The 16,905-nt window shown below is 45.2% G+C and overlaps 1 long non-coding RNA gene across 1 annotated transcript; it reads left to right on the top strand.

Moving 5' to 3' along the window:
• The first annotated feature begins 4,761 nt into the window (after nucleotides 1-4,761).
• Nucleotides 4,762-8,209, top strand: LOC133052235 (uncharacterized). The gene is made up of 4 exons (XR_009692005.1): nucleotides 4,762-4,878; nucleotides 4,955-5,090; nucleotides 5,345-5,432; nucleotides 7,985-8,209. It is a non-coding gene; the product is annotated as an uncharacterized LOC133052235 (long non-coding RNA).
• Nucleotides 8,210-16,905: the final 8,696 nt, after the last annotated feature.

The following is a 16,905-nucleotide window of genomic DNA, read 5'->3' as shown; positions in this document are numbered from 1 at the left end:
GTATTGGAAACCCACGTATGTGGTTTCCTCTGTGTGTGTTTCTCTGTGTGTGTGTATCTTGCTCAATGTAAACTATTAGAGTCACTGCATTTCCTTGGTGGTACAGTGGATAAGAATCTGCCTACCAATGCAGGGGACACAGGTTTGATCCCTGGTCCAGGAAGATTCCACATGCTGTGGAACAACTAAACCCATGTGCCACAACTACCAAGCCCACATGAGGCAACTACTGAAGCCTGTGCGCCTAGAACCTGTGTTCCACAACAAGAAGCCACTGCAGTCAGAAGCCCAGGCACCACAACAAAGAGTAGCACTCACTCTCCGCAACTAGAGAAAGCCCACATGCAGCACAACCAAAAAATGAAGACCCAGCACAACCAAAAAACAACATCCTTTCAAAAACAAATTATTAGAGTCACTGAAGTCAAGTATTAGCCATCATCCAAATAGGCACTGATTTACAGAAGGAGTTTAATGCAAAATTACATTAGATGATAAATTAGATGATTAAATGGAGGCTGAAGAAGGGAAGGAGATTTGCCTACGGTCACTCTGGAAGTTACTAGCAGATATAAGACTAGAACCCCAGTATTGGCCTGAGAGAGGCTGCAACTCTCCAAATATTTGAGGATGCTAATGAAGAGTAGCAGGGACAAGAAAAATAGGATCTCAAAATGACAGACTTTCAAGAGGCATCTCTCTAAATAACCCGTCATCAGATCTATTTTTAAAATATGCATTCTTAAAGAATATATCAACAGAAGGATGGCTTGGGAAAACTAGCTGTCTCAGCCTGACATATATCTCTGCCCATCTCAAGATTTAGGACATAGCACTGTGGGCAGAGTAGGCTCTACAGGAAAGGTAACCTTCACCTCTCCTTTCCCAATCTAGACTTCTCTTTCCCTCAGTTCTCCTCTTCCCAGGCCGGAGACCTGGCCTGTGAGGAATACAATAAACACCCCAGCAGATGCTTCATCCGCGGCACTGATTCATGACATTCACTTGACAAAACTGTGGTATTTCAAGGCTCAAATGGATTCAGTAATCACTCAACTTCTCCACCTGTGCAGGCATAGACTAAAACGAAGACACAGACTGCCACCTAGGGGTTATTTTTCAGTTTAGATCAGTTCAGTTGCTCAGTCGTGTCTGACTCTATGCAACCCCATGGACTGCAGCACGCCAGTGCTGTCCTTAACCAACACCTGGAGCTTGCATAAACTCATGTCCATCGAGTCAATAATGCCATCCAACCGTCTCATCCTCTGTTGTCTTCTTCTCTTCCTGCCTTCAATCTTTCCCAGCACTGGGGTCTTTTGCAATGACTCAGTTCTTTGCATCAGGTGGTCAAAGGATTGGAGTTTCAGCTTCAACATCAGTCCTTCAGTCATTTGCATATCTGAGGTTATTGATATTTCTCCCAGCAATCTTGTTTCCAGCTTGTGCTTCCTCCAGCCCAGAGTTTCTCATGATGTACTCTACATATAAGTTAAACAAGCAGGGTGACAATATACAGGCTTGACATACTCCTTTTCTTATTTGGAACCAGTGTGTTGTTCCATGTCCAATTCTAACTGTTGCTTCCTGACCTGCATACAGGTTTCTCAAGAGGCAGGTCAGGTGGTCAGGTATTCCCATCTCCTTCAGAATTTTCCATGGTTTATTGTGATCCACACAGTCAAAGTCTTTGGCATAGTCAATAAAGCAGAAATAGATGTTTTTCTGAAACTCTTGCTTTTTCAATGATCCAGGAGCTGTTGGCAATTTGATCTCTGGTTCCTCTGCCTTTTCTAAAACCAGCTTGAACATCTGGAAGTTCAGGGTTCACGTAGTGCTGAAGCCTGGCTTGGAGAATTTTGAGCATTACTCTACTAGTGTGTGAGATGAGTGCAATTGTGTGATCGTTTGAGCATTCCTTGGCATTGCCTTTCTTTGGGATTGGAATGAAAACTGACCTTTTCCAGTCCTGTGGCCACTGATGAGTTTTCCAAATTTCCTGACATATTGAGTGCAGCACTTTTACAGCATCATTTATTAGGATTTGATATAGCTCAACTGAAATTCCATCACGTCCACTAGCTTTGTTTGTAGCTTCCTAAGGCCCACTTGACTTCATATTCCAGGATGTCTGGCTCTAGTTGAGTGATCACACCCTTGTGATTATCTGGGTTGTGAAAATCTTTTTTGTACAGATCTTCTGTGTATTCTTGCCACCTCTTCTTAGTATCTTCTGCTTCTGTTAGGTCCATATGATTTCTGCCCTTTATGAGCCCATCTTTGCATGAAATGGTCCCTTGGTATCTCTAATTTTCTTGAAGACATCTCTAGTCTTTCCCATTCTATTGTATTCCTCTATTTCTTTGCATTGATGGCTGAGGAAGGCTTTCTTATCTCTCCTTGTTCTTCTTTGGCACTCTGCATTCAAATGGGTATAGCTTCCCTTTTCTCCTTTGCTTTTTGCTTCTCTTCTTTTCACAGCTATTTGTGAGGCCACCTCAGACAGCCATTTTGCTTTTTTGATTTTCTTTTCTAGGGGATGGTCTTGATTTCTGTCTTCTGTACAATGTCACGAACCTCCGTCCATAGTTCATCAGGTTCTCTGTCTATCAGATCTAGTCCCTTAAATCTATTTCTCACTTCCACTGTATAGTCATAAGGGGTTTGATTTAGGTCATACCTGAATGGTCTAGTGGTTTTCCCTACTTTCTTCAATTTCAGTCTGAATTTGGCAATAAGGAGTTCATGATCTGAGCCACACTCAGCTCCTGGTCTTATTTTTGCTGACTGTATAGAGCTTCTCCATCTCTGGCTGCAAAGAATATAATCAATCTGATTTCGGTGTTGACCATCTGGTGATGTCCATGTGTAGAGTCTCCTCTTGTGTTGTTGGCAGAGGGTGTTTGCTATGACCAGTGCGTTCTCTTGGCAGAACTCTATTAGCCTTCGCCCTGCTTCATTCCATACTCCAAGGCCAAATTTGCCTGTTACTCCAGGTGTTTCTTGACTTCCTACTTTTGCATTCCAGTCTCCTATAATGAAAAGGACATCTTTTGGGGGTGTTCGTTCTAGAAGGTCTTGTAGATAACCTCACAGAGGCATGTTTTCAGAGTGTTCATAGTGCCTCCAATGAAAGATATTGCCAAAGAACAAATTATCACCCTGATGACCAATCCTTTGGGGGGGGGGGGGGATCGTCCTTTCTATTCATACTGGAACCAAAACAAGAACCAATATTCGGAACCTGCTCAGAACATTAGTCCATATCACATTACCACTTCTAACTCAGATGGTGCCAAGCCATGCCTTAATTATCATCGTGTCAACACAAATAACCAATAACCGAACTGTAACAGGAATAGAAATAGAACAGAGTGTTCTTTGAGCAAAACTGAGCACTATAGCCTAGGGAACAACTTATCAGCAACTCTTAGAAGCTGTGCTGGAGAAGCATGGTTTTCATCACAGTTTTGTATCTTTTCAGAACAAAGAACCATCAGGCAGAAACATGCAGGGGTACATTCCTTCAAGATTTCAAAAGGGATTGATTAGCACGTACAGAGTGAATCAGCAGGACCTTGATATCTGGGAAGGAAAACTTATCTTTAAAGGAATAGTAGCATAGGCATCATAGAACAGGGTAGCATTATCCCTACCTTCAAAGTGGACATACGTTACTTCTGGATAATGAATTCTTTTCTGAATGGCTAAAGCAGATGTACACTGCATGATAAACAGGTCATAAGACAGGCTGTTCTAGTTAGCATAAAGTTCAAGCTAAATCACATAAAAGCCAGAATGATTTCCCCATACCTTAATTGTGAAAATTTCTTCCCTCCATCACAAAGTTCTCTTGAGCCCAAACAGTGGTCTAAAACTCTAATCCTGCATCTGAACTTTGTGCAACTTTGCACAGCAAGTTGTGGGCTATATGCTTCCTGTCTCCTCTACTCTCCTGGAGGTAGAAAGGAGATTCCTTTGATTATCTACTCTTCTTAGATTTGGAGAGCACACTGAGCTGAAATTCTAACCCCTTGCAAATCCACAGATGTTTCCTTTACACCCATTGTTGATTCTGTGTTCACCCTAGTGGATTAGAAGGGATTCATACACCTTGAGTAAGCACATACCTTACATACTGACTTTGTTTCTATATCGTAGCTCATGTCTTTTTATGAGTCCATATTCTGCTTATGGGACTCTGCTTCCAGGTATTGGCTCATATTTCCACATACAGACGGTGGTGAATTGACTGAAAAAAAGGCCACAGCAATTCCTCCTGTCCTTGGATATGCAGCCTTTTGCTTATATGTTGAAGGCAGAGCTGAGGATTTGCTGATGGAGTTCGTGTGGCACATGAAAAAAACAGAGGAGTCAAGGAGGATGCCAAGGTGCTTGGCCTAAGCAATATAAAGAAAAGCACTTTGATTCATCAAGGGGCAGAAGACAGAGGAAGAACAGGTTTGCGACGGGGAAAAAAGCAGTCAGTGAGTAAAACCTGCACCTGGGCTCCTCCCCTGGCCCCTGGCCCTTGGCCCCTGGCCACTACCCTTCATCCACCGCTGCCTGGGGAAATCTTGGCCCTGCCCCTCGTTTCTGATCCCGCCTCCTTATGATTATTAGCTCCTCCCCTCCCCCAGCCCGCTTCTCCCGCCCCTCCAGCCCAACTCCGCCTCCATATTGCGCCTGCGCACTAGCAACCATCTGCTCTTGAGGGCGGGGACTGCGCAGGCCCCGGTAGGGCTCACGGCCCCGCCCACCCCCGCCCTCGGGCCCGCCTCCAGGGAAAGCGCTTCTGCAAAGGCTTGGCGTGTCAATCAAGATCAGAATGGTAGTGGGATTTCCTGGTGTTTGGCAGTCTAAATGCAAATGCCTCAGGTAAAATCACACCCACTGACCTGAAATAGGGCCAATGGGAGATGGCTTCCAGTCTTATGTGAGACTCATTCTGTAGCAGGAGAGCATAATCAAAGGGATATAAAGTTCCAGCTGCAATTAGAGAAAAAGAGAAGTGATCTGAGCTCTGCATCCTGATGAACCTCTCGGGCAGGAAATGAGACATTGAAGCTTGGTGCCCTCTAGACAGAATGGTAAGAACAGAATTGCTGCCAACTTCAGCCCAAGATATTCATGAAATGTCAGGAAGAGAAAGGCACCCAGCCACCCTGAAGATCTACAGGCAGAAGAGACTGCCAGACATACTCTCCTTTCCAGTGGGGGTGGGCGGGAGTTACTGACCACAGTAAGGCTATTTGCTGGGAAAATGTTTTTTTTTTTTTTTCTATTTTTTTAATATTAATTAATTTGGCTGCACTGGATATTAGTTGTGGCATCTGGAATCTAGTTTCCCAAACAGGGATTGAACTTGGGCCCCCTGCATTGGAAGCATGGAGTCTCAGCCACTGGACCACCGGGGAAGTCCCTGCTGAATGGTAAGTCATACGTAAGACATGCAATTTTTGTTGATTGCATGTCTAATTCCAGTTAGAACTGGAAAGTGTATTGATATGTTTAAAGAATAAACAATGCCAAAAATTCTACCCACTTAGCTAATCTGCTAATACAAAGTCTTTAGAAGACCTAGTGGTGTGGTGTAATAAAAGATGTCTCAGGCACAAGGGACCGAGATTGTAATGCAGGCTCAGCAGGAATTAACTGTGTGCTTGCTGCTTCTAGTTTGGTCCTACTGACTTCTGAACGAATCTTCTATAAAACCATGCTGGTCACCCTACTTTTCCTTGCCCTTGGGAGTATCAGAAGATTTCTCAACGATCCCCAAATATGCATTCATGGCCTTCATGAAGTGGCTAAAAGGATCACTCCTCATAGGGAAGTATTAGATTACCTGCTACCTTTAGGGGATCGGGGTCCCCAGGTGGCTCGGATGGTAAAGAATCTGCCTGTAATGTAGGAGGCCAGGGTTCGATCCCTGGGGTGGGAAGATCCCCTGGAGAAGGGAATGACAACCCACTCCAGTATTCTTGCCTGGAGAATCCCACACACAGAGGAGCCTGGTGGGCTACAGTCCATGGGGTCGCACAGAGTCAGACAAGACTGAGTGACTAGCTTTAAGGGGAATACTTCCCTAGACAAAGGGGCGAGCTTAACAAAGAGGGGAACTTTTAGCATGGCCTGGAGACCCCATCCCCTTGCCACCGGCTCCTGTTCTTAATGCATCAGACTTCAGAGCTTAGAGCCCCACCCCGGTTCAGGTGACAATGCACATGACAGAGCCGCAGCTTCCTTGATCATGCTGGTGTTCATTGTGAATAATAAAAACATACAAGTGAGATCTTCTGGAGCAAATGAATTTTATTGGAAGAACACACGTATTCAACAAAATACGAGAAACTTAAGCAACAAATACATTTTAAAGACACAGAAATGAGGCTAGCTCAGGGAAACTCAGCAGTATGTCCTGCTTCTTTCTTTTCCTTTTTTTTTTTTTTCGCCATGCCATGCAGCATGTGGGATCTTAGTTCCCCCACCAGGGATTGAACCCCCTTCCCTATTGGAAGCATGGAGGCTTAACCACTGGACTGCTGGGCAAGTCCCAACAGTATGTCTTTTTATCTTCTCTGCAGTGGAAGGTTACCAGGCTCTCACTCATTCTTGCGGGTCTAGTCCCAAACTATAACAAAAATATTACTGGCTCAACTAGCATAAGATGAAAAGTATACCAAACCAAGTAGCTATGGCCAGGAAACTCAGTGACACAGAAAAGAGAAGGCTGTGGGAAGGTTTCAGAGAGTAGAGGCCTGCTAGAGAGACCACTGAGCCTGACACAGTGCCTTCCATCCTGTGGAATACAAATACAGTACACACACGCTTTGACATGCCCCCATGGGTACAATATTTTTAAAGATATCTTGAGGAAGCACAAAAGCACATATTATACAAAATGAAAACAACCCAAAGTCCAAGCCATTCCCAAAGGCCCCAAAGTCAATTTCTGGTCAAATGACAACTCGCTGATGTCACAAGGCCAATCCTCGAACCGAAGTCCTCCTCATGAAGTTGACGACTTCTGTAGAACTGCTGTGATTCTATGAAATTCAAAATCCTATGGACTAAAGGTTAACCTTATACACCACTAATGCAAATACTATGTATACATAGAGAAACCAAGGCACAACCATAATACAGAAGCTATAAATGGCATTACCCATTTCCCCAAGGAGAAACATTCTTCCCTGTCAGTTCTAAAATCTAAAAACACTTGGAGGGAGGCGACACTCATTTGTGATCATGGAAGGGTCTTTTTTTTTTAATTTTTTTAAACCCCTTTATTGAGATATTAGCAATGCCTGACACACAAAAAGATGCACACAGGTAATGTATACAATCGAATGGGTCTGGAGATAAGTATACATCCATAAAGCATCTCCATAATCTATACCATAAACACACCCATCCACTCTGAAGTTTCATTCCACCTTCATAATTTATTATTAGTAGTATTTGGTAATAGAAACATGACAGAACAAGATCTACCCTCTTAGCCTTTTCAGGACACATCAGTTCCAGGGCCTGGAGGAGATGCACAGGTGCTTGGTTCCTGGCTTTAACTACATCCTATATCCTGTAGCTCAGTACTCTGACAAACTACTAGAGGAAAATCTACAACAGGACTTTCAGCATTCTGGAAGGTGGTTTTTCTGACTGATGGGGAGAGGCTGGGTAAACCAGTGAATCTCCTTAGGATTCATTGAGGTGGGTCCACTGCTGCTCTTTTCCAAAGCTGATAAGAAGTAGTACAGTAGGCTTGCACATAAATAAGGAGAAGCGAAGGAAGCTCAGAAAGCCAACCCTAATAAAAACTGTGAGGTGGCCTGGCTGGCACCACTCAGTAACCCATTTTGGGTTCATGCTGGAGTCAGCATAGTGGACTGGGAGGGCAAATTCAAATCCAGAGGGATGAAGAGACCATTCAAATTGTCCACAAATGCACAGATTTGGCTTATTTGTCCCCTCTTTTTGACAGAGCTGCACACTAAAATTCCGTAACTAAAACTCTGCCGGATCTGAGTCCTTGCCTCCTCCCAAGTATTCTAGCAGGTCCTGTGCACCACAAGACACAGAAATCGGACCTCTGCCAATTGGAGATCAAATCTCTGCTCCTTCAGAGTACTTGAGAAAGGGAAGGTGAGAGATGAAGTTCAGCTTCGCTTGCCAACAGACTGCCGATGTCAGCAGAGCGACTTAAACCATCTCTAAACAAGGTTTGTAGCTTTAATCCTCATCCCCATTGATCCTATTGATCACAGAGAAGTCGTCCTGAGGACATATGTATGGGTAAAAAGCTCCTAGAGGATAAGCAGTCACTCATACTTTTTACTTGTCCTTCAGGTGCTGTTTCCACAAGTTCCTCTTGAGGAAGTTCTCCGCACAGGTCTGGCTTTGGCCAGGACTTTAGAATCAGCACTTGGAGGGATGGTGAAGATACCCAGGGGACCTGGTATCTCAAAGGGAGCACATTGTAAGGGACACTCAAATAAGGAAAATTAAATTGCTCATGCTGAAAAGGGACGAGGACTTCTTTCTCACATTTCCTCAAAAACTCTGGAGTATGGTCAGTTCTTTGTCTGACTCTGCAGCCCACCAGGCTCCTCTGTCCCTGGGATTCTCCAGGCAATATGCTGCCATTTCTGACTCTCTGCAATGTATGCAAATCTTTTCTGTAAGTTAAATAAGCCTCTTGGTAATCTGACAAACTAAGAGTGTTCCTTCAGGGACCTGGCAGCAAAAGCAGTGACCAAGGGCCCATAAAGCAACAGGAAAAGAACAGAAAATATCTCCGGGAAAAAAAAGAAAAGTGTAAACAACAGCAGTCCCTTCTCAGAACTCCCTTAGATTATATACTGTGCAACAGTACAGCTGGACAAAGAGCTCCCCTTCCACAACAGCCATTTTTCACAGGTCTAGGCAACACAGAGCAAGGAAGAGACAGCAAAGCCTTCACCTGCAGACAAAATCACAATTCACTTGGGAAAATGGAAAATAATCCTGTTCCAATAATAAATGACCTAGTTTATACGAAAGCCGTATCTTCTTATAGTATATCCATCAGGGCCCATTGTTAATTTCTGTCCCTCAGCTATGCTAACCCAAAGGAAGGGCACAGGAATGGAGAAAGGAGACAGGAGAAAGAGCCCTGAACCCACAATGTCCACCACAGTCGTCACACCAAAGACCCTTGTCCTCCCCACTGACAGTCTTTCCTTATACTCTCAGAGCCTCCTCCTCATAGCCCTGCTGGGCCCAAATTTCCAGAATCAAGAGAAAGCAAAAGCCTGACATACAGAAACCATCAGGCCTTTTCCCTCCCCCAATTGAGCTCCCCTCTCCTCTCCCCCACTCCAGTAGCACAACCCGACAAACACTGCATAACTGTCCCTCCACTGTTGTACCAACACCAACTTCTTCCTTGAGTGCAGTGAAGGTCCCCCTGAGGCAATGTCACCCCCCACCAACAGGAAAACCCAAATGGAAGAGGAGCCACCACCAGCCACATTTCTGCTAGAAAGAGTTTCTAGCAGTTACACGGGTGGGAGAGAGAGCTACAGCCTGGGGATGCAGCCCTCTCCAGCAAAAGGAATGCAAGGGCTTCATCCTCCAGCTGGGGCACCTGATTCGGGAGGTTCCTGGACATCCAGGCTCATCGGCATATGCCCCAAAGCAAGCAAATGGCCCTGGATTCATGGACAGTTCACTGACAAGACCCATCGGACCTCTGTCTTCCAGCCAATGCACAGAGTGTGCTCAGTGGAAGAGTGTAGAAAGTGAATGTGGAATGTTCCAACCACATTCTGACAGAGTTGGGACTCCTCAGGATCCCCAATGTGCCCTCGCTCGGCACAATGGCACAGAATTCTGATATCAGGCTACCGCCAACTTCTGCCCCAGACTCAACACTTCCCATGCCCCACATCCTGCCATTGCCAATATGCACCTTCTTAGGACTTTAGCAAGGCCCTGAGGAGTGTGTCAAAGGAAGAACTGTCTGGTTGGTATATCAGTAAAATACACCAGCAACACCAGTTCACATTCATGTGCCTCTTTATGGGCACAGATAGTCTCAACAGAAGAGTTGAGCAGTCTACTCAACCAAGTGTAGTCAACATCAGTGGGAGCCTCCCAGGAGACACTCTCAGGCTACTGCTCTAGGCTACAGTATAGGAGGGGGAAAGGTCACATTTCCTGAGCCACTTTTCACAGCCTAAGGCAGTGCACAGACTGAAGCAGGAACACAAGAACATCCTTAACAGTGAAGTCCAGAATTCTGAGGAATGCTCTCACATAGGGTAAAGCCTTCATCATGAAAGTCTCACCTTTGCCAGAAAGAAATCCACTCTCATGTCACACTCAGCGATGTGCATTATTATTTTCATTCCCATTGCTACAAGGATCACAGACAGTACCAGGGATTGAGAAATAGGTAGGAGACACTTTTGACCACAGAAAGTCCAATGCACCTTTCACATTGAGGGCCTATGTCCTCCTGTCCAGCTTTCTCCTTGTGCTCTGAGAGCAGCTCTACAGAGGGTCACTCTTCCCAGCCCCTTCCCCACCTCTAGGCTTTAGGCAACCCAACGAAGGTCCGTATGTAGTCAGTCATTCCATCTTTCCTGATCAGGGAACTCCTTCCCACTTTGAGCCTCTAATCTCTACAGTACTTCTCCTGAAAAGAACCGACAATCAAAAGTGGCCTGAGAACCACTCATGAAACTCATTTAGTTCAAGATTCAATTGGTACAGCTACTATGGAAAACAGTATGAAAGCCCCTCAAAAAATGAAAACGAGAACTACCATCTAGTTCAGCAATCCCACTTGTGGTATGTATCAAAAGGAATACCTCACACCAAGAATTTATAGAACATTAATTATCCCACAAGTGAGTACACATTCACTGAGGTACTGTCTCATGAGGCTAAGTGACATGGCTGGCCTAGGAATGAATTCCTGGGAAAGAACCAGCAAGCCAGATTCCATCTCAAATTCAGAAGACGATTACCTTCTCTTTCCACGAGAGCCCTGATTTGTGAGACTGTCACCAACTGGAGAGTCACCTTCTTGGAATCCTCAACCTTGTGACTTAATTGAAGTGCCGATACACAGCAGATTGACCTCTTAAACCATCCATTTTGGTTTTCTTGACCCCTACCTCCAATGAAGTCAGCCAAGATGACTTTGATGGGCAGTGGGAACAAGTGTGTGTGGAAGGGGAAGCAGGCCTCATGGTTATTCTTAAGTTTCACAATTGTCTTGACTAGGAAATAAGCCAGTTTTGATCATCGTCATGTCACCTGGGGAAGGAACATGGGCTTAGGACAGGTTTTTCTAAGTGTCTCAGGCTTCAGGTTTTCACTGAGTAGGAAGCTATCACGACCCCCATCTTTCACAGCTTTAAAGTAATTTCACCGATTACAGAGATGAACAAAACATCTTTAAACATGCCCTCTAAAGGCTACACACTTTAGTTTCCAATCGCAAAGAAATGTGGATTTTCTTTTAACCTTCGGTGAATGAAATTCAGGTTCTGTGATGCCACCTTCTGGATAAAACCCGTGCTAATAAAGCAACAGAGGAGCCCGAGGTTTCCATGAAACTAGAGCTTAGAAGTGTCTTGGAATGCACCTTAGAAGAGTTCATATTTCTATTTAGGGCTTTCCCCCCATCCCAACTGTGAAAACTCTTCTGCAGATTTTCAACAAATTAACCACTGCCCCGAAAATAAGTAACTTTACACAGACAATGAAAGAGAGGAGACCTTTTTGGCACTGCCAGTTAACGTGCACCCTCTTGGTGCCGGAACTTGGTGCTGAGCCACATCAGCTTTGGCATAAGGCGTCAGAGATGGCCACACAAGAAAGTGGCTCAGAGCAAGGCAAGGTGTGAGTTGCTGGACTACCTCTTGGCATCATAGCAGGATTAAAGAGGCTGGTTTCCAAAGAGAAGCCCCGTAATATCTGAGGAAATTTGCTGGCCCTGTGAAAGGAAACAAACGTTTGGTTGAAATGGGGGCCTGGACAGGTAGGGAGATGAGCTAAATGAAGCCACAGTGATCTGTTCCCACATTCTGGAAATGGTGTGCTAATCCCTTCAGTACCTCCTGTGTGCTGAGCACTTTACAAAAACCATACAAGAGATATCCCTGAAAGCAAGGTGTGAGTCCCATTTGGCAAATGTGGAAATTGAGGCTCAAAGATGACAGTAAGAAAGAGTCAGACTCAGACACTAAAATGTATTTTTAATGAAACAGGAGGCATTGTCTCAGCAACATCTGCAAGGCAAAAAATAAAAATACCGTGCCCCCCGCCTCCCCGACAAACGGCGGATGAGTAAACATTTAATGAAGTCTTGACCTGCATATTACTTGAATTGGTAGCCTATATTTCCAGGACCCCTGCGACTAAATGCCCACCCTCTTATAGAGGGGATAGACTGGCAGACTATCATGCTCTGCCACTCACTTGGTGTACAGGCCTCATCTTTCTCCCCTTTCCTAAATAGAGCTGGCTTGAAATTACACTCAAATCCATGTTCCCCTACCTGAAAAAAGCAGCACTCTCACAGTCTCTGGATTCCTGAAATTTGTTTTTCACAATCCCGTCCAGTCAAATCTGCTTCTGCCTGGTATTACAAGTGTTTTCCAAAAGGATATAAAGATCAGAACTCTGATGTGAAAATGGCAAGATCAGGCTTTTTGGAAAGGTGACATTCTAATAAATTCAGTATGTCTGTAATAATGGCACTCACGCTGAACTGGAACAAGATGCCACTGACTGGTCAAAGACATCGATTATAAACATAGTGTCTGAGCAGTGCTCAGGGCAATGATCCTGACAGTGTTGCAAGTTCCTATCTTAGAGACCCAGGGAAGACATTTCAACACCATGTTAAAAGACGTTGCAGCTGATGGGATGGATGCTACCCTCCTCCCAGCATTTGTGGCCCCACAGAACATAAGGTTGCACTTACTCATCTGGCAGGTCTGGACAGCTAATCCAGGGTCCACTCTCTTCTCATAACAGGCCCATCGGCTGGCCAGTACTCGATTTTTCCATCACAGGTCCTGAAGGAAACAGTGATTATACAGGTCTACAAGGAGACTTGCTTACAGATGGACAGCCTAACACAGTTGCAGGAAAATTAGGTAAGTTGGAAGCTCGTAACATGAGTGGCTGGGGCGAACTTCCCCTTCCCCTGATCCACAAAACACCAAGGCAGCCAAGGGCCGTCAGCTGTCCTAACACCACACGCCATCCCTCAGAGCCTTACTGTCTCGGTTCACATGGGAAAGAACAGAAAGACCCTCAGTGGTTAAGAAAGGTCACCAAAATGGCCAAGATCAACATTTGAGGCAAGCCCCGGCAACGATATATCCACCCCAAACGCCCTACAATATAAAGCAGAATCAGCTCCATGGCGGCCGCCACTCACCAGTCAGACTGTCAGGCACCCCCACCCACCCAGCCAAACGCTCCTGCCCTTTGCTCACATTAAGCCACAAACACGACAAAGCAGTAAGACCACAACTGGGAAGGAGGCTCTGAGACCCACTTTTAAACAAAGAACGTCTTCTTCAAGTTTCATCATGCCATTACAATAATGCCCAACACCAAACCCGGAAGTGCCTGAGAGGTCCTCTCCGCCATCCACCCAGGAGCCCGCAGACACGTCTGTCAAAGTGTCCATGAGGACACACTATCTACCCGACTCTCCAAATCACACCACAGACGGCCAGATACGAATAAAGTTAGTAAAACTTACACATCTGCGATCTCCGGAAAGAGAGCCGCCATGTTAAATCCTAACCGAGGAAAACGGTCTACGGAAGCCCCCACAGCACAATCCAGACAGTCAAGAGCTTAGGCACGCGCTAGGGTTTCTTCCACAACGTTTCACGCCCCCGCCTCCCAACATCGTCATTGGTGGGCCTGTTATGATTGACGGGGAGATTGGCCATTCCTCTCAGGGAGGTCTACTGGTGGGAAACTGTCCATTTGCCAAGGCCCAGCTGACGTCATGAAATCTCTGCTCATATTCCTATGTCTTTCTATATCCCTGTCCATCCCTCTACGCCTAGCTCTACTTCTTAGGCCCTTGCACATACCTTGTGCTTTGTTTCTTGTCATCTTAGACTTTGGAAAGCATGCACGTTCAAGTTACCCAGGCCTAGATCAATTCCATCCCCCTTCAGGAAGCCTTCCAAGTTTCACTCCTTCCAGGCAAAATGTGAGGGCCGGGGCTAATGGCGATAAGGAGGCGGGATCAGAAACGAGGGGCGTGGCCTCGGTTTCCCCAGGTGGGTGGTGGGTGAAGGGCGTTAGTCACTGGTCTAAATGCTTGTCATGAACTCACCAAGGGTCATGGCAGCCTGATGACAGAGTTCTTATTAGGATCCTCACTCTACTGATTAGGAAACTGAGGCACAAAACAACGAAGGATATTCAGCTGGTAGGAGGAACAATCGTGGTATGAATCCCAAGAGCATACCACAAGCCCATGTACTATACACAGTAGGTAAGAAGATATGCTTTTCTTCAGACAGACCATGAATGTGGAATGAGGTATCAATGAGACAAGAATGAAAGGCAGGCCTTTCCTGGTGGTCCAGTGGTTAAAACTCAGTGCTTTCACTGCTGTGGGCCCAGGATCGGTCCCCTGGTCAGAAAACTAAGAACCCATAAGTTGCACAGTTAGACAAGATAAAAATGAAAAAGAATGAATGGTGGCCACAGATCAAAGAGACACTGGTGATCTGAAAGATAGGACCTGTGTGGTGTGGTCATTGTATGCCAGGGATTGAGAGGGTCCAGCATGTATCCATCTGCTGACGCCAGTCAGAGGGACAAGCCTAGCAACACATGGGAAAGACTTGGCAGACCCTGGGGCAGGATTCACATCAATGGCCCCACCCTTATTTGTCTTCCCTCCCCATGTGGATTCATCATCCGTTACTGATTACTGGACAAGGCCTGCAACAGCTCTCCTGCCCTCTGGATCTTTATCAGAGTCTCACCTAACAACCCCAGTTCCAGAAGAGCTCACCTGTAAGCTTTCTCTGGGCTTGCAAAGGAGCAGCTAATCTAGTGGAAAAGAAACCCCTCTGTGCCAAAATCTGGCTGTTTGTTTCTGGTATCTTAGTTTCCTCACTCATAGTTTGGAACTAACTTTCATGTATTTGATTTTGCTGTTTCTTCCGAGTTCTATTTGAGGACTATGAAGCCAAGTCTAACAGCTGCAGCTGGATGCAATGTTCCAGGTGTATCAGTCAGAAATATTCAAGGGAACAGACCCAATAAGAGACATTTTATATCTATATCTATCTATCTATTTATATCTATCTATCTATATATATCTATACCTATATATCTATCTATATATTGTCTGTTGGTTTAGTCACTAAGTCATGTCTGACTCTTGTGACCCCATGGACTATAGACCGCTAGGCTCCTCTGCCCATGGGATTCTCCAGGCAGGAATATTGCAGTGCATTGCCATTTCCTTCTCCAGGGCATCTTCCTGACCCAGGAATCAGACCTGGGTCTCCTGCATTGCAGGCAGATTCTATACCAACTGAGCTATGAAGCTATATATATATATATATGAAGTTATATACATATGGGCTAACTTCATAGCTCAGTTGGTGTGTGTATATATATATATATATATATATATATATATATATATATCTTGAGGTTTATCTTGAGTTTAGATCTCTATTTCTGGAGGCTGAGAAATTCCACAATCTCCTGCCTACAACATATAAAACCAGGAGAGCCAGTGGTATAATTCAGTCCCAGCCTGAAGGCATGTGAACCAGGCGGGGCTGGTGGTGTAAATCTGAGTTGAAGAGAAGGAGAAAACGAGGAGAATGGTTCTATCTCAAGCAGCAAGATAGGGAAAAAAGGAAAGAATTCTTCCTTTCTCTGAGTTTTGTTCCATTTGGACCCTCAACGGATTTGATGATGCCTACCCACATTGGGGAAGGCCTTCTATTTCACTAAGTCACCCATTCAAATGCTCATCTCGTCCAGAAACACCCGCACAGATACAACCGGAAATAATGTTTAATTTGGATGCTCCATGACCAGTCAAGTTGGCATGTAAAATTAGCCATCACAGTGGGTAGGGCCACGTCATGGACTGCTGCATAACACTGTGCACACCACGCAGCCTCAGATACCGCCCTAAAGGATCTCTCCCACGGGAAGGACAGTGCTGGCATCAGATCACCTTTCCTCGGAGCACTGTGCACTGTGACCATGCAGTCCAGCTAAGGGACCCAGTGGCTATGTGGTCCACACACCATGTAGAGTGTAGATGAGTTAAACACTCAAGGTAGTCAAGCCTAGGGGAACTGTGCCCTCCTGTTTGTATAACTCACAAATTGAGAGCAGGTGCAGAAATCTCTCAGCAAGAGGCCTCCTGGAAAGAAGTGGGCTTCCAGTCTCATCTTGCATAACTGTGAAGCTTAGTGACATTTGCAGCAGAGATATGAAATCCTCATTACTTTCTTCCTATAGCAATAGGAGAAATAACTCTTGTGATTGGGGTGAGAACATGAATTCAGGAAAAGAGCTAGGGAAGTGATTTATGCCTGGGCCTTGTAGGAAGGACAAGATTTTCACAGATAGAAAAGCAGGAAAGGATATGAAATTCCTGAAAAGGGCGGTACCAATCCTAGCAAGTTTCTAAGAGTTAGACTGTTGTCAGAGTTCCCTGGTCTTCCCCAAATGTCTGCAACCTGAACTTACTTGCAAAAAATCCAAGTGCAAACCTCCCTCAAACCATGCACAGCCCAGTACGATCTGAACCCAGGGCTCAGAAACAAGTTCTCTGCATCTCTGCTCTGATACATCTCCATGTCTGTATCTCATGTGAAGAACTCACATTTT

The sequence above is a fragment of the Dama dama genome, chromosome X (assembly GCF_033118175.1).
Source record: "Dama dama isolate Ldn47 chromosome X, ASM3311817v1, whole genome shotgun sequence".
Lineage (NCBI taxonomy): Eukaryota > Metazoa > Chordata > Mammalia > Artiodactyla > Cervidae > Dama > Dama dama.
The sequence above is the reverse complement of the archived record's forward strand: the minus strand, read 5'-3'. Positions and strand labels throughout refer to the sequence as shown.